The sequence below is a fragment of the Manacus candei genome, unplaced genomic scaffold, assembly GCF_025592945.1.
Source record: "Manacus candei isolate 608988 ecotype Guabito, Panama unplaced genomic scaffold, ASM2559294v1 h1tg000011l, whole genome shotgun sequence".
Classification (NCBI taxonomy): domain Eukaryota; kingdom Metazoa; phylum Chordata; class Aves; order Passeriformes; family Pipridae; genus Manacus; species Manacus candei.
Genome location: NW_026138059.1, coordinates 8,380,281 through 8,398,781, shown reverse-complemented (window position 1 = coordinate 8,398,781; position 18,501 = coordinate 8,380,281). Strand labels below are relative to the sequence as shown.

At 41.1% G+C, this 18,501-nt stretch overlaps 1 protein-coding gene across 23 annotated transcripts in view; it reads right to left on the bottom strand.

Annotated features, from left to right (window-relative positions):
• MYT1L (myelin transcription factor 1 like) overlaps positions 1-18,501 on the bottom strand; it is a 321,644-nt gene that overhangs the window by 275,527 nt on the left and 27,616 nt on the right. For 18 of the 23 annotated variants that reach the window (XM_051778258.1, XM_051778266.1, XM_051778268.1 and 15 more), the window contains exon 1: positions 15,419-16,003. The exons of 2 other annotated variants lie outside the window; for them this stretch is intronic. The gene's annotated coding sequence lies outside the window, so the exon portion shown is untranslated. Of the gene's footprint in view, positions 1-15,418; positions 16,004-16,591; positions 16,736-17,400; positions 17,419-18,501 lie in introns of those variants that run through there. 3 more of the 23 variants (XM_051778262.1, XM_051778261.1, XM_051778269.1) reach the window with 3 other exon arrangements.

The window sequence follows — 18,501 nt, the reverse complement described above, 5'->3', positions numbered from 1 at the left end:
GGGATCCACACCCATACATTACAAAAATCAGAGATGATTGCCACTGAAATTGTCTGGACTGATTAAAGCACATTGAGTCTTCAGTATATGCAGTACACTGTGCATCAAAAAGATGTCCAGGAATAGCTTATCTTCAACAATCCCCTGCACAGGATCAGTTAAATACCTGCATTTGAGGCAAATGGGAATTGTGCCTCACCTACAATTATAATACTGTGTTTTACTGTGCCAACAGGAGGGCTGGGCCTGCTCTTGAACACACAGATGTAAAACACTACTGATGACTGGGAGTTCAGCAGGATGACATCAATATACAAGGCAACTACACAATATCTACAACTATATATAAATCAATCTCTGATGGTTTTGGCTTTGTAGTTACTGATACAGAGAACACAAAGAGTATGTTGTTTGCTTTTTTAAAATATTGCCACATCATTGTTTCACTCTTTAACCCACGGTGAAAGACACAGGTTAGGTTGCCTTTCCCACAATTAAGCCAAATAAGTTGACACCACATTCTTCACCCACAGTTGACCTTGACTCACAGTAAAACAGCAGCCTTGTCTCTACAGGATATCTAACATGCATATGTTATTCTTGCTAGCAGCCCAAGTCATGCAACTGAACACCTTGTGTTAAGTGCTGTAAAGACACAGAAGAAAAAGATGGTCCCTGCAGAAAAAGCACATCTGCTTTGTCAGTCATGAAGTCTTAAAATACAGCTTCAAGGGATTCTACATCTCACTATCCCCTATGACTACATGTTTATCTCTACTTGACATTGTTGAGAACAATGTCATTTTTACTATGAGTGCAAAACAGATGTCACAGCATGTGTGATATGTGAAAAAATATCAAAATCTTAAAGGTGAGTGAAGATTCTACAAATTGCTAAATTGTGCCAAACCTCAGAGTATTCTGAAGTTAGAAATGTGTCTGAAGGCCTGCTTAAAAAGTAGAGCTTTTAGTGAAAGAAGCTCTATCTCTTTAAAAGGACCTCCCACATTTTGATTTTTAAACTATAAATTATAGGAGGTTTATTTTTAATTAAAATTTGTAGCTCTAATCTGTGTTCACACCTGACATTCAGCTAGATCTGCAGTCCTTTCCAAGTTATTCAAGTTATTTTTGCAGCAACAGTTGGATACTTTAAAACCAGCCATTAAAATCACTGGACACATGATATTTACAGTAGTGCTACAAAGAGAAGAGTTTGATCCTTAATGTCCTAGCTGTGTCCAAGGTGGTGATTTTTGCCTTTCTAAAGTGAAATGAACCCACCTGTGTCCTATGTACAGCAAAGTTTCCATTTTATTTTTGTATCAGGCACCTCTGTGTCATCTCTGATCCACAAATCCAAGCATGCTTAGGGCCATTACTGACTAGCATAAAGGCAGGCAGGAGACAGAGCAGTATCATGTTTTGCTCTGGAAACACAAAAATTACTAGCTTTCACTATTCCACAGTGTCAATACTCACGTTAAAGCCAATGTATTTCTTAATACATACAGAGATCTCTCAAGCAAACAAACAATTTGAACTATCCTACTCCCATTTTGTTTCTAAGTTGTGCCTAATGAAGAGCACAACTACCTCTTTTGTGCCACTCCTTTTGATATTATAAGTAATTTTTTCACACTTTTCATTTAATTTATGTCATTATATGAAAGAACTTAAAATGGGAAGGACCTATTTGGCCAATCATGGTATCTTCCCTTTGGTGTTGAACTGATCCCTACTGTATCTTTTCTAACTTGCAATTGAAATGCATTTCTATGATTAAAAAAAGAATTTTCTTTCCCAAATGGTTTTTCAGAACAGAGGAAGTAGGTAGAGGATTTTTTAAGATATTTTTCAGATACATGGGCCTTCAGCTTGCATTTTCCTCCCTCCCTTATGACCTGTGCAGATGTTGTGGATTCCCTTTTGCCACCTGATCCAACAGAAGAGTCAGCTCTTGACTCTAGGGATGTTTCTATTCCCAGTGACATGTGGAGATGCCAGAAATAAAATTACCTGTACACGGCAATATGGGGTGAAGTCACTATAGCTATAGAAGCATACTCTATCATCACATTTAAATAGAGTTTAAGAAACTGACTTTAAATACACTTTCTTCTCACAGACTCTCATGTGCTTCCACAATACCTGCATGCTGTTGAAGACTGAACTTTGGAATTTATTATGGCTATATCCTGATTTGAATGCCTTTGAGAAGCGGATTGGACTAGACCTCCACATATCCTTTTCAATCCAATTTTTCTACAAATGTGTAAATTATATACTATATGGTCTCTAGGTCAAAATAAGCTCTTGGATGAGCATTAACTACAAGGACTGGTTGTCACATGTACAATTTTATTTTTGTCATCAAATAAAGCACTGTTACCTCCACACTTATTTAATTCAGCATACACAGTTGTAACATTTCATTAAGGTACATCAGGTACAAATGTTTTATGTCACTTGATCATAACATGCTATCTCAGGCACTTAATAATCAATCTGCTCTCAAAAAAGCCTACCTGCAAAACACACAACAGGAGGGAAACGAATTCTGCTTATTCAACCAACTGGATTGCTGGTCTTGGTAAGCCTATCAGCCTCATAAAATTTCATGCTCCAGATTATTATCATTTCTTTAAGAAAAAAAAAACAAAACACCAACTGAGGATCATCTCAACCATCTTGCACCTTCTACAGCTATTTCAGCATGAAGTCAGTGACTAAAGCCAGCTCAAGTATACTTGCACACCCTGTACCCATATCGACCATTTTGATGGAGACATACTTTTGCTGGCTTATTGGCAAATAAGGAGATGGCAGAAAAGAGAGAAAACTCATTAAGTGGAATGAGAAAGGAACCACATCCCTCCACCTGGCTCACCAGGTAAAGGCTGGTAAAGACTCATCTAATACATTTACTCGTTATTATTTTTCAGATTACTTCTCAGGTGGTACCTGAAATCCCTTCAAGCAGTAGTGTCTGGCATAGATTTGAACAATAACATCATACTATCCACCACCATCAAGGAAACCCTGTTCTTATTTTTCCTCCTCACTTTCTTTTCCTTGTCGGCCCACAGAAATGGTTTTAAAAAAAAAAATCTCTAAAATTAGTGAGTAGCCTGGGTTAGAAATGCTAGTGGTAACACAGATCTGCTCTCAAGCCACACTGTCAATTTGCAATCCTCCTGGACACTGTGCTAAGGCACATGAAAAATAAGGAGGTGATTGGTGACAGCCAACACTGCTTCACTAAAGGCAAATCATTCCTGACAAATTTGGTGGCCTTCTGTGATGGGGTTACAGTGTTGGTGGATGAGGGAAGAGTGACTGATGTCATCTACCTGGACTTGTGCAAAGACTGTGACACTGTCCTACCCAACATCAACGTCTCCAAACTGGAGAGACATGGATTTAGTGGATGGATCACTCAGCGATAAGGAATTGGCTGGATGGTCACACTCAAAAGAGTTGTAGTCAACAGCTCAATATCCAAGTGGAGATCAGTGACGAGTGTTGTTCTTCAGGGGTCGATATCGGTATCAACAAATATCTTTGTCGGTGACACGGACAGTGGGATCAAGTGCACCCTCAGCAAGTCTGCCGACGACACCAAGCTGAGTGATGCAGTGGACACGCTGGAGGGAAGGGATGCCACCCTGACCAACCTTGACAGGCTTGAGGTGGGCCAGAGAAGTTCAACAAGGCCAAGTGCCCCCTGGACTGGGGCAATCCCAAGTACAAATACAGGCTGGGCAGAGAATGGATTGTGAACAGCCCTGAGGAAAAGAACTTGGCAGTGCCGGTAGATGAACAGCTGGACATGATCTGGCAGTGTGCACGCTGGCAGCCCAGCCAACCACAGCCTGGGCTGCATCAAAAGAAGCATGGCCACCAGGTTAAAGGAGGTGATTCTGTCCCTCTACATCACTCTCGGGAGACCCCATCTGGAGTTCTGCATCCAGCTCTGAGGCCCCCACCATAAGAAGAACCTGGAGCAGTTGGAGCAAGTCCAAAGGAGTGCCATGAAGAGGACTGGAAGGTTGGATCACTCCCCCTATGAAGATGGGCTGAGAGAGTTGGGGTTATTCAGCCTAGAGAAAAGACAGCTCTAGGGAGACCTTAGAGCACCTCTCAGTACTTGAAGGGAGCCTAAAAGAGAGCTGGAGAGGGACTTTGCTCAAGACCATGTAATGATAGGACAAGGAGGAATGGCTTCAAACTCAGAACAGGTTTAGATTAGATATTACAAAGAAATTCTTTACTGTGAGGGTGATGAGGCACTGCAACAGCTTGCCCAGAGAAGTTGTAAACGCCCCATCCCTGGAAGTGTTCAGGGCCAGATTGGATGGGGATTTGAGCAACCTGGGCAGGTGTTCCTGCCCATGGCAGGGAGGTTGGAGCTAGATAGTCTTTAAGATCCCTTTCAACCTAAACCATTCCATGATTCTCCGAAGATCTAAAAAAGAGCAAAAAGGGCACAAGCATCAGGATAACAGTACTGCAAAGCAGTGTGCAGCTCATTTATATGCAAAGCTAACTGTAATTTGGATATGCATATCACAAGACAGAAGAAGTTGCACAATGTTACACAAGCAATGAAGCGTATCCAAATCTATTTTCTACCTCTCTGCCATACAGTGACAAATAAGGAATCTCTACAACTGTAAATGATCCTCAAGTGATCACAGCTATTTTGTTGAAAACAATTTTTTAACCATCTAGGCCTAAATGCAGTTGTCCAACATTGAAAGAATCCCCTTCTTCTCACGTCTTCTACCCAGACATATGAGGTTTTCAAGCAGTGCCTGTTGAGTGCTTGGAAAAACAAGCCATTTAGGCAAAATTTGGAGATTCACAGATCTCAGTGCCACTGAACTAGGTAAACTTGTCAGAGATGGTACCACGTAAATCTTTTCCAATTTCAGCTCCAGAAAAATTTTGCCCTATGAGGCTATTTTATTAATTCTCATTAATTTAAAATGAGGTCTTTGGTAAATCAGACAACAGTAAAGTTTGAGTTTAACTGGATCATTTGATTTAAACACAAGAATTTTGAATTTAATTGTAGTTTATTTTGTAACATAAATAAAAAAAGTACTAAAAACCATTTCTAATAGAAAATCAAACTATTCCACTTGAAAGGAGAAATACTGACATATTTTTTCCATTATTGTCCTACTTTCAGTTTTTCATAGTAAGAAAACTGAAGTTTGCTGGTTTTAGTGAATACGCAGTTTATGTTGTCTCAAATCTTCAAATGCTTAGGCCTTAATTCTGTAAGCATTTAAGTGGATAGACCTATGAAATCATAGAAGAATCAGGATTTTATTCTGCTATGCTCTGTCTATAAACAGACATCTTGTTTTCTAAAGCGTAAGATTCCTCCCAATGTTTCCAGCAGACATCTGCAATTATTAATATATAATTAGCTGGTTCTCAAGATTTGCAGCAATGCATTCAAACTTATCTATTGTCCTGTATGATGCATATAAAAATGTAAGTAGTTAAAGCAAATTGTATGTTCTTCATTTGCACTGATTTTCTTAATTATGTGAGTAAAATCTCTGTGCACAGTTTAAGGCAAGCAAAGCAGTTTCAAGGAAGATGAAGGAAAGGAGGCTGGTTGTATTTAAAAGATTATTTTCCAGCAGCAGTCAGGATCTCACCAGAATGATTATGGATGTATCAGTTACACACTGCTTAGTAAAGAGAAAGGTTGATTAATACTGATATCCTATGCCTTTCAATTTGATACTGTTTTGATCATTAGTGTTCCAGGCTACCTGTAAACAGGGGCAGTAACCTGCCTCTAGGGAGAATGGTAAAATACTTCTTGGCTTATGTCATGGGTGTGACACCTCTTGGGGAATGTTGTTTTTAAGCTTACCATAGCCAAGGTACTGATTGATCAAGAAACTACTTACAGCAATGACATGCCAAACTCAAATCTAGTATTCAGACCTTTGGGTAAAATGATAAAGTCATCAAGAATTCAATTGATAAAGCATGGGTTAATAATTATATCTTAAATGGAATTGCTTTGAAAGCCATACTGGAAAAGTAAGTTAACAGCTGAAAAACCTAGAAACTAACACAAAATGCTTTCTTCCCCTGAAGAAATTCTCAATTACTTCAGTGGAACAGGATTAGGCCACTGGCTCTGTAAACATAGCCATGCAAATGTATTGTCTCCTTGTACTAATACAGTTGTCTGGCAAATTCTTTTTTTTGTTACCATGGTTCTAACATCTTGATGTTTCAGCAGAAAAATAACAGTATGAGTGAACAGAGACATTTTTTAGCCATTTTTGGGTTACAGTTACCAGTGAGGTCAAAATTTCTTCTTTAAAAGCATTAAGCTATGATCTGAAATCTGTAATTCTCATATATGAAAACTCAGAACATGTATCAACAAAAAAATTGTCAGGAAAGCTACTGATTTTGCTTTCTCGGTTTTTAGTCCTAAACTTTTGTTTTCTCTTCATCTTTTAACTGGTAAAAATGAGGACCAGGTGGAATCTCCTGACTTACTTACATCCTTACATCAAAATACTACAGATAACTAAGAAAAGGCCTCTTTTCTCCCAGAACAAATATCTTTAATGTCCAGTTTACAGTAGAAACCTTTCCCAGCAAGCAGCTGTGCCACTCCACAGTTTTTGGGAACACAGGTTGTCTAGAAATCATGTTATCTTGAATCACAAAATCATATATTATCTCAAGTAGGAAGGAACTCATAAGGATGGAGTCCAAATCCCTGTTCCTTGCAGGACTACCGAAAACTAAATCATAAGCCTAAGAGCAGCATCCTGATGTTCCTTGAACTCCATACAGGCACTTAGGAAGGTCCACACAAATAAAGTTTTCTTCATAAATGGCTCTGTTAGACAGGAGGATTTTGGAATTCAGAATAGTTTATACAATTTCCAGACAATTTGGTGGAAAAATGCTTGGCAATGCACTGTGGGACCTCAAAACTCTGCTTAAGGAATTGTAAGAGTTTAAGCCTGGCTTCCCCCAATTCCTGTTTTCTTTGCTGGGGGTTTTTTGAGAGCCCCTGGTTCTTCCTTCATTTCCTCATTTTAATACTTCCATGTTTTCATACTCAATCTATAAAACCACTAGAAACATATATGGAACAAACCAGTGGAGTTCTTATGTCTCTTTCATATTGTAATACCTGTTTTCCCTGAACATTCAGAGCTTCAATTTTATCGGAAGGTTTTTCAAGAGGAAAAGTAGAAGATGGAGGCAGAAAACTAAATTTGCCCTGAAGTAGAAGCATTCCACAACTGGTTTAAACATACCAAGAGTCATGATATTTAGCCCTTGATGCAAATATAGCATGGTCAATAGCAGAAGCAAAGCTCTTAGATGCAGGACATTGCAATTCCAGTTCTTAATTGTGTGCTGAGTTTGTATCAACCTTTCATTGGAAGCACCCCTAAATCAAAAGCACTTACACACTGAGAATTAGTGGCATATGGGCTCTTGGAACCTGTAAACCCTGACTGTTTAGCAGAGGTTAGCAACCTGGTGTTGACAAATCTTACATATTATAAAAAGGTGTCGTTATATATATATATATATATATATAATATATGCTACTATAAAGGTGTGACTCTTGTAAAGTGTAGGAAAGTAAACAAATTAGCTAGTAAGGTATCCCATTTACACTTCTCTTAACTTCCTCATACATAAACACAAGTGAGACTTTCGAGTAGTTAGATGAAGTGAAGGGAGCTCCCTAACTTCTGTGAAATTATGAAATCTATGTAGAGCTCACATTTTTAGGAATCCTTTTGCAACATAGTAATGCAAAGACACTTTTCTAGACCATAGTATTTATAAAGATAGCTACTTCATTAACTGTAATTCTCAAAAAGCTGCTCTATCTTTTCTTTCTTAGTTCCTGAAGTGATTCACCTAGCATTTGGAAACAAAGATACATGTATTGCTCAATGGCTTCTGATGTATATTTGGTAAATTAAAAACATCTCTAAAACCAAAAATGAAGATGCTTTCACTGAGTAGAAAGACTTGTAATTCTGAATACAAAAGCGCAATTATAGGAGTCAATCTGAATACAATTCCTGGAAGCCTCAGAAGCATACTCTGATATGTGTTATTGGCAGTACTGCTTTGAATCTGCTTGTTCTGCTCTTTGAGTAAGCTGTACTTATGATTGCTAAAAAAAAATGAATTTCAAGTTAACCACATTTTACTGAATTTGGCAAGAAGCACAGGTAAAGAGTGTTCCATACAGTTTTTCAAACAGAACAAATACATCACAGTTTTTGCCAAATAAAAATTTATTAGCCGTAACAAACAACATATAAAATGACAAATAAAACGTTCAGGGTGCCTGAGTCATTAACATATGTGCACTCTTGTCATATGTCCTTATTTTCCACTGGAATTGGCTAGAATTAACACTGTGGCAATCTGTGTTGGCTCTTGGGCAGGTAGGAGGTAAAGAAAGAAGGTAGATGGGATGAGACCAACTCTGCAGAGCTGTCTATGAAGCACAGTGATGGTTGCAGTGAAATCACTGGGTGTTTTGTCCCACACTGCTTTGCAGTGCCTGCATTTGCTAAATCAGGACGCTCAGTCTTCAAAGCAAACTATTCAAGTGTGCCTTCTCTCCATCATATTGTGTCACAAAGGCCAAACAGACCTATGGAAAAGATCTACCCTTTTCTTTCTTTTCTTTCTTCTAATCATCATCTGCTTCTTCTCAGTCAAGGTCACTGATAAGCAACAACAAAACAAAAAAGGCAGTGTTAGATTGGACAGGTCATAGACAAAAATCTCCATCCTTTTCCCACAAACGTTTTTTTCATAAAATACGAAATGGGTCAACCTTGTAGTGGGCAGTTCAGAAAGTCCATCAATGATGGCTACTTAAAGTCTAGCACCTTTTGAAGAATTGGCATACAGAGAGTGTGGACTACCAGATATACCAACTGCAGAAACATGGCAGTAACTGACTGAACAGGCAGTGATCTGTTCATAAAGTGCAGAGACCCCTGAGAAAGTTCTTCAGAGCTGCTGGAGTTTGCCCAGACATGTTACCAGCCTTTCTGCAATGAGCACTTCTCCAGAGCTGATAAAGGTGAGGCAGTAACACACTGTAAAAGAAGAAGTAGAAGAGGCCTTCCTCACTCTCAACATCTAAAGAATGCTTGCTGAGAAATGCTGACAATGTCCTGAAGATAAAAGGGGATGTTCATGCAAAGATCAACCTGAAAATCCATGAATGGAAACAGATAGCTGCTATTGTTTAATTCAGTGAGTAGCTTCTGTGAGCCAACATCAAAATGTCTTCATTTCCCTAAATAAAAAAAATGTTTTGACTTTGGTTTACTCTCAGAAAGCAAGGGACTGCATGTATGGAAGTTCTACTACATGGCTACATTTTATTCAAGAAAACACAGTTTCAGCAACCACTTACAAGACTGCTTTTTACAGTCTTGTTTCCCATCTGGTTTAATGGCATACTAAGGTGTCTGCTTCATTGCCATTGGTTTTGCCTCTCCATACAAAGAACTGATATTCAATCACAGGAATTCCACATGCCTACCACACATTTATGTATATTTAGAACACGTTTATGAATATTGAGTGTGGTCTATTCCATCTTTTGGGGTTTTTACTTATAATTGACAGTACCTGTAAGAGAGCAAAAATAAACTAGCAATTTGAAAGACATTTTCTTTGTTTCCTTTCCTCTTACAACTAGACAATATTCTAAGAGAGGGATGGAAGAACTGAAGAGAAAGAATGAGTTCTTAGAGTTGTAAAAGAAAGTTTGTAAAAAAAACCAAAAAAACTAGCAGAAGTAGCATATAAAAGTAAACCTACCTGAGCTTTCTTTGTTTTTCCAGCTGTTTTTTGGGTTCGTGAAGTACTCCTGACTTCCATTCAAGTAGACCTCCTGACTCCTCTGTGTAATCCTTTTCAACAAGCTTGTTGTCCATATCCACTTTTGAGGTTGTTCTCTTTTTTGAGGTCAAATGTCCAATGGTCATGGAGTTCTAATTTTCCTTAGCATCCAAATTCTGTATATTGGTTTACAGAACCTCAGTTTTTCCACTAGCAGGTTCCTTTTAACTCAATGTTTGATTCTTTTTCCCTGTTGTGATATTGTTACTCATTCCTCTCATCACAACCTCTCCATCTTATACTTGCAATGTCCAAAAATCACCTTAGTTTTTGTGAGAATGCTGCAGCCTGGCCTGCACCCACTATCCCTGAGGACTGAAGTAGGCTATTTTCCTGGAATATGGAGGTCCAATAACTCCACACAGAGTAAAGCCCTTAAGGTCAAGTAGATCCAAACATGTAGTATATTTTAAAAGGTTGAGAAAAATGTTTATTCATCACTGGAAGTGATGAGATCTGGAGTCTGATGAAAACTGGAGTTTGAGATTGGGTGCAGGTTGATCACAGCCAAAGGATCAGAGGATTGTGAAATTCTTGACGAACTTAGTAAATTTTTTTCTCTTAGTAAATAGGTAACACATCAACTGTGCAGGCATCTCACCACTGCTGGAACAGAGGGCTTTTCCTATGTGTGAGGATAGCTTAACTTGACCTGGGTAAACTCTGGGTGTTTCCTAGCAAGACCCGGAATGGACTTTGTGCTTGCACGTGCTGAAAAAACACAAGCATTACTTTTTAGTGTCAACTCTAAGCCCAAGGAATTTGTTTTTTGGATTTTTAAATCAAACTATGCATAACCAATTCAGAAATATCATTCTGAATGCATAACAACTTGTTTTAGACATACCAAGAGCACTATAAAAATATACAGAAAATAAAAAGCCCCGCACTTAACCTCATCATTTTCCATGACATAACAGTATTATTTCTTCCTAAATACACATATACCCCACAACAAGCCTGAATATTTATGGACAGGACATGACAGCCACAATGTATGCAAGTTGTTATAAACACAGTCTCATATTTAAACATGGGCCTTTTCCTCTTCAGACAACAGAGGAATTGCTAGTATTTCTGAAAATGTTACTAAAACAAATCACCAGTGTTGAAAACTAATGCACGGGATTTAACAACTAATTCTGAAGAAGGAGATAAGAAATAAAAGGATGAGCCACCAATTCATAGTATCACAAGAGGCTTGGGAAACCCCTTTCAAGAGTATTCCTTACGTGAGAGAATGCCCTGCTGCAGCACTGGAAGGAATGCCAGAACATCTACTCCCTACAGCTTATCCTCATAACAAACCTTGGAGATCTTATCTTTCTGCATTTTGACTATTTCATTTGAATCAAGGCACTGTTCAGAAAGTGACAAAGACAGACTAGGTTAAACGCTGTAACATGGTACTTATTCACACCACATTAGGCAGAGGAACACTAAAATTAGGCATAAAATTTTATTCCCTTGGTAATATCCTCCAGTATTGGCTAGAGACAGGAGGAGAAAAGGGGATTTCCCTTGGAAAAATAAAGCAAGCTATTGATATGTAATATAAATATTGCAGTATTACATCTTTCAAGTAAGTACCTATCGGGGACACACACACACACACACACACACACACACACACACACACACACGACACGGGGGAAACAACATCACCAGAGAGCCTGGAAAAAATTAGCCATTCAGTGAGCAGTCTAAAGGCTTTTTTTGCTTTGTTACTATACTCTCCATTACATTCTGTCTGTAAGCAATCTTATTAATTACAAAAACACGAGAGAGTAAGGAGATGTTTTCTTTTGATTTTACTGGAGCCACATTAGAAATGTATTTGGCCTGTCACTTTATAAAATGATATTACAAGTTTGTTCCAAAGCCCTCTTTCCCCTCTTTTCTCCTCTTCTCCCCTTTCCATTGGGGTTAGCAGCAGGCCCATGAAAAGTAGGAACAAAACAGCAGCCTTCTTAAAACCTATCATGAAAATAATACTTTTTTTTTTTAATTGCTGCTTTGCACTGATTCTCTTCACCACCACACCAAGTGATGGACAGCACTTGCCGGATTCAGACTGAACCAGCTGAAGTCATGCCAAATGAACATACATCTGTAATATAGCATGCCCTTTCTAATCAACTTCCTGATGAAAAATGCCATGCTGACAAAAGGTATGAGAAATGCAGACCTTTAATACTTCACAAAATAACAGACCCCAGTGTTGGTTTGGTTGGAAACCTGTGACCTTACAGATGGCTATCAGTTTGCCTAGTGCAGAGCTGTAATCAATTTGGTTATGATAGACCCTCAAGAAATATAAATTTTACCGTGAAGGAAACTGGCTTCTGAAACCAACTGCCCAGATGCATTAGGCAGGCGGGAGTTTCAGCAAACCAAAGGGTCTACTGGCAGACACAACATTGATTTCTTATTGTTTACAACCTACCAGACAGTTCTATACCGACCTGATTGGATGGATCTCTGTGGAGTACCCTGCAGTTCTGCTTATTTCCATAACCAAGTTGGCCAGTTTCCTTACTAAGTGACTGTGCTCCACATCTGCAGCTTCAGTGTAAACATATTGAAGTAGAATATACACACTGCAAATCTGATCTGAGATCAGATTTTAAATCCTATCTAATGTTTACTGTTTTCATGACCAGAAGTATGATCCCTTTTAAGAAATCAAAAATCCTATTATGATTTTTGTCTGTCTGTCTCCACATCTCAACCCCCCCCCCCAACACAAGACATTCCCCCTTCATTTTAGTTTCATTGCATTTTGCTGCTTTTTCTTCTATGGTTAAAATAGGTAGAGTACTTCTAATCAAAGCACAATACTGTGAAGGAGTCTAAAGAGGTAATCTTTGTCAACAACCTACAAAAGCTTTGATTTGTTCTTCCTGTGACTTTTTCATCTAGGATATGTGTAGAAGATGATACTATTTGGTTTGTACCCATTTTCATTCCATAGAAATCTGGCTGCTCTTCTGTTTAAAACCTCATTGATAATCTTATTAGTACTTCTCATCATTATTACGACAAAGAAAAGGTCAGCAAGTAATCCACAGCCATAAACTTTTCTGGTACTATACTATCAAGAACTTCACATCTTTACTGAAAGTTGATCAACATGATGCAAATGTTTATCAAGCTCAGCCAAAGTGGTATTAAATTCAGTATTTCCATGAGGATATTCAGTGTTATATACCTATTTAATATCAAAGTACTTTTCCATCACTGAATTTCTCAACAAAACAATTTCTGTTCTCAGAGTTGATCAAGAAATAGATTCTATCACAGACAACTTTGTTTTATAAATGTGCGATGCACTTAGAAAGAAATGCCCATGCTGATTTCCTGTGGAAATGTTGATGGATGAGAATTATATTTTCATTCTTTTGGAGTCCAAATAAAAGCCTGACCAGCACAGAACAGTTTTAAAAACAGTACCTTTTCTGCCATTCACACAGCAAAGTTTCTATGCCTAGTTAATAAACTGCTGCATATGTGTATGCATGTATGTGTATGTAATCAAAATACTCCTTTGCATATCTTATTCACCTCTTCAACACAAAAATTAAACAAAATAGAAAAGAACAGGAAAAAGGAGACCCTCAAAATAGTCCTTAACAAATCTGAAAAAATAATACACCTCTGGTTACACTGAAGTAGCGCCTCTTCTTTCTTAATTGTCTTTGTCTCCAAACACACAGTTGCTCAATTCTATAATATGTAAGATCCGAGACTACAGAGTAAAACAACGAAGTCACACTATGAACTAAGAACTATTACAATAAAACTGATGCCCTTTTTGAAAATGTGGGCATATAACTTAGTATTTGAATCTAAAACTAAGAAACCACTGCAAATGTTTAGCATTGCCCTTGTTGGTGAAAATACAGGGGGGAGAGAGGGGGAAGAACATTCACTCTCCAGAAAGTTCAAGCTGTAAAATACATACAAAATTGAATCCATTGTTAGATTAGTTTAAAATGTACCTAATTCTACATTTACTCATTGTAATAATTTACTCTTCTCTTTGTTTCTCTTGATAAATCAATGTAGCTTTTAGAAAAACATAATCATTACTTTTTTTCCCCAGTGAAAAATCCTGTTTCATTACATACAGTCTTGCATCACTCTGTATTTCTAATGTTCGGAGTGTTCTGCTACCATCTCAATTGTTTTTAAATGCCTCATATTGCAAACATATTCACTAGACGACAACACACCAACCAAGTTTAACCTTATCATACCAAACTTGATCAACCTTAATAAATCATCAGGAGTACCTGCTAACTGCCTACTAAGGGTTAACAGTTTCTCCCAATATTTTCCCTTTTTTTTTTGCAAAGTGACATGACAAAGACTTTTATTTGTTTGGCAATTTTTGAGAATAAACTATCACACAAAACTGAAATGACGATTAAAAATAAAAAAGCAGAGAAAGGTAAAAACTAAACATCATTTCGAACTGTAGCTGTTGTTCTCCAAAACAACATAATTAAGGGTAAAAAACCCCCACACCACTCAAATTAAAGCAAATAATTTATTAAACTGTTCCACAATAGTCACAAGAACTATGTAAAGACAATTAACAAATAAAAATTTCTACTTAACCCCAACCTTAGCTGCAGCTTCAAAATTAGGTCAGTTAAAATGAAAATCACCATTTTTAAGGAGATAAGGAATCATTAAAATTGGATAAAAATATTCCTAAATGACTACACAAAAAAAGCAAATGTTAAAGTCCCCCATATTTTATACACAGTATCAGAATTATATAAGAAATGCCTATCAATAGATGCTCCGTTTGAGAAGTGGAATTCCAGTCTGACTCAGTGTTATTATCTGGCAAAAAAATATATAATTCACAGATAGCTTGTTTATTTTCTTCTTTTGTTTTCTCCTCTCAAAAAAGAAGCCTTTGTAAGGACACATATATAAGGGAGATATTTGGAACTGAGAGAATCACTAGTAATTTGTCAATCAACAACTTAGGTTTTAGCATTACTGGTGAGTTTGTGTTAAATAAGCATTTTTTTCCTTTCAGCCAAAATGCATACCACACCAATCAAAGCTAATCACAGCTGGGCTTTCATTGAAACAGTAGTTGCTAATTTTACAGATCTGCCCACATTGTTCTAGAAAATAGGAGGCAGAAATCTGACATTTCCAGCTATCGTTATTAAAACAACAATCACTGAGAGCTCGATCCCGTTCTCACTGGAAGCAATGTCAAACTCCCCGTTGACTTCAGGGAGAGCAGGATCGGGCCCCCTGAGGTGCTCAGCCTCCTCCAGCTCTATGCTCAGGAGTATGAGTTGAGGAACTGGGGTGGGAGAAGTACAAACCCCAGCTATTCCTTTGTTAAGTGCCCAAAGAGTTGAACTTTCCATCACTTCGTCAACAACAGCAAAGTGCACTGCAAACAACAGTGATAAAAGGACATATTTACCTTGAGGGAATAGCAAAGGGAAAGCCGCAGAAGTGCAAAACAAAGTAGTCCAAAGGAATTATCTATGCATGCAGTCCAAACGTGCACCTTCAAGTAGGCCACAGTCTGTCAAGCAGTCGTCTCAGCACCAGCCACCCTGCCTTCCATCTTACGAGATTCACCCAGAAAACTGACAAACCTGCTCCACGACAACAAAACTCTCCTAATGCTTTTGAACGCCCACCATTTGTTCTCCATTCATCCAATCAACTTTCCACTGCACATCTTCTCCTGCCACTGAGGCTCAGAGGCAGGATCCCTTCTCATCTGTATGCTAATTATTTTGCCACATGGACAAAAGTAATAATGCTTTCAGACAGGAAACCAACGGGCCTGAAGTCGAAGGCAGAAATTAATAAGTTTCCACCACTGAAGGCTGAGAAGATGGGCATGCGTGTAGCTCTGTGGCTGATGGATCAGCTGTAACCTCCATTTAAGAGCAGCAGAGAGGCGACGGGCTGGACGAAGCCTAGGTAGCGTAGCATGCATCAAGCCCGAGTTCCCCTAGAGACCACATTACTGCAGCAGAACAGCATCCGTAGCAGATTGCTGACTTACCCCGCCTCAGCCCGCATCCTTTAAGCAGCGCGGCGCGCATCCATCCCGCCGGCCCCGCGGCGCGGTGCAGTGCCCGGCGCGGCCGCGCAGGCCCGGCCCCCGCGGCGCGGCGGGAGGCGGGCAGGGCTGGGGCAGGGCTGGGGCAGGGCTGGGGCAGGGCTGGGGCCGCGCACCCCGGCCGGGCTCCCCGGCGGCGGGGGGCGCCGCGCCGGCGCCGTGTTCCACCCAATGGAGGGGAACGCCGAAACGCCGCAGCCGCCCGGGAGGGGAGACCGCTAAAAATACTCCCCTGCCGCTGTGCTGGCGTAAAATGGTGTCTCCGATAGAGAACACCCCCCAGAAAAAAAAAAAAAAAAAAAAAAAAAAGGAAAGAAAACCTTCAACAATTAGGTCTCTAAATGTATCTCGAAAAGAAAATAATGACTGAAAATCATCATTGTTTTGCCCCTGGGGTACCACTCCAGGGTTTATAGAATTAATTCAGCTGGATTGCTGAAGCCTCGCTTATTTTACCTGTCCACACCATCTTATCCCCTTTGAAACAAAAGAAATTAACTATTTACAAAGCAGCCTTACACTGTTAGCAACTTGCGCGGCTCAACTTTATGTGTCAACGGCCCAAACAGAAACCAGGGCTCGCACGCAAAAAGGGTCGGATTTGCATGTGCAAACCCTTAACAGCGTTTCCCCAACAATTTGACGTGGATTTTGTGGCTCTCGCTGCCTGCGTTTAGCCAGGGACCGCGTTACTAAACGTGTCAAACAGACAATGACTGGGAAGAGGCACCTCACGCCTTGCACGGCTGTGCAGAGGCTTTCCTCCGGCGCTCACCCGCCCGCGGGCAGCCTCCCTGAGGGGCTCGCCCCCGGGCTGCCGGATGTCCCTGCGACGGGAGCGGCTTGACAGCGGGGAGTCGCTTCGTTTAAACCCGTCCCCGAAATGTCATTTCGGTAGCAGCGTGACAGGCTGTGATCTTTACGCGGAGGCGGCGGCACCCCCCTGCCTTGGCAAGGCTCCGCACGCCCCCGCGGACTCAGCCCTGCCGTGCCCCGGCCCCTGCCCTGGGCTCCGCCGCGCCTCCCGCCGGGTCCCGCCCGCCCTCCGCATCCATGCCCGCGGGCAGGCTGTTCCGCACGGGAAGGACCCTGGCTAGCGCACGCATACAGCCTACACGCCCTCTCTACACACGCGCGCCTGCCGGTCTCGTTGCCCTCCTCATTGCCATTGTGGTGCTGCAGCCCCCTCCTCCCCGCACCTCTCCCTCCTTCCCTCCCTCCCCGCCGAGGCTCGCCCTGCGCGGCTCTGCTCGGTGCGGGCACCCCCGCGGCTGGCAGGGTACCGCGGGCAGACCCTGCCGGCCGCGACAGAAGCGGGGGAGACTGACCCGACAGTCACAAGGAACACCCTCCTCCAGCCCTGGGAGGTAATCCCTCCCGAGCCCGCTGCCTGACGTGTGGAGACCAGACATGTCGGTTACTGTAGAGGTTACCATTCCTTCCCCACCCAGGCAACACACTGCGGTATGAAGGAAGGCGAGTCCCCGCATACCAGCCCTTTGCACCCCGAGCCGTCAGAGCAGCTCCACAGCCGCACTCCGATGGCAGGAGGGGGGTTTTTGGAGGGAGGTTTGTCACAAGGATTCAAAGGAGAGTCAGCCTGCTGGGGAAGGGACTAACAATAGCAGAGCCCTCACGACATCCACGCTCTTGGTGGAAAACGCAGTGTTTCCCTCAGAAGGCAAAAAAAAAAAAAAAAAGGACTTACGTGTCTCTTCCCCCGCCCCCCCCTTCATCTCTCCACCTCGCTCGTGGTTTGGGGTTTTTGTTTGTTTTTTTTCCTTAATTTTTCTCTGTCATCTCTGATTACATCTCCCCGCACTCGCAGGGCTCCCCCGAGGCCGAGGCGCGGAGCCCTCGGGAGCGGCCGGGCCGCAGGTGCGGGCGGGGAGCGCGGAGGGCGCCGCGCAGGGCGGGGGCGGGTGGGGGGAGCGGGTCTGCGGGGAGAAAAGCCTCCTCGTAGCGCGGAGGGAGAGCTACCATGTTTGTGTCGTAGCGAGGGCATGTCAGTTTGGGTTTTTTCCACACAAATCAACGCAGCCTGAGAAGCACATACGCACACCTGGTGATGAAAGGGCCCCCCTTGTAAGTGTATAGGGGTATCTACACCCCTACAGATGAATCTCAGCGTTTCTAATGTCAAGTTTACATGCAGAACCTTTGGGTAACTGTATCCGTGTTTGAAAAATCAAGGCTTGTCTTCTCTCTCTGCTAGAGCTAGCTTCTTTCTGTTACATCCTGGCTAGCCTTAGTATGATAGTGAAAGCGACTACGTGGCACATATATCATGGCAGGTAGTGGAAAACTTTTCGAAGGAGATTTAGCTGGGGAAAAAAAAGCTCATCTTGTACAGCCTTCGGGATGACACAAAGAAACAGCCTGGTGCTTCTCCCACTGAAGACAAAAACAATACTTGCTTTAATTGGGGT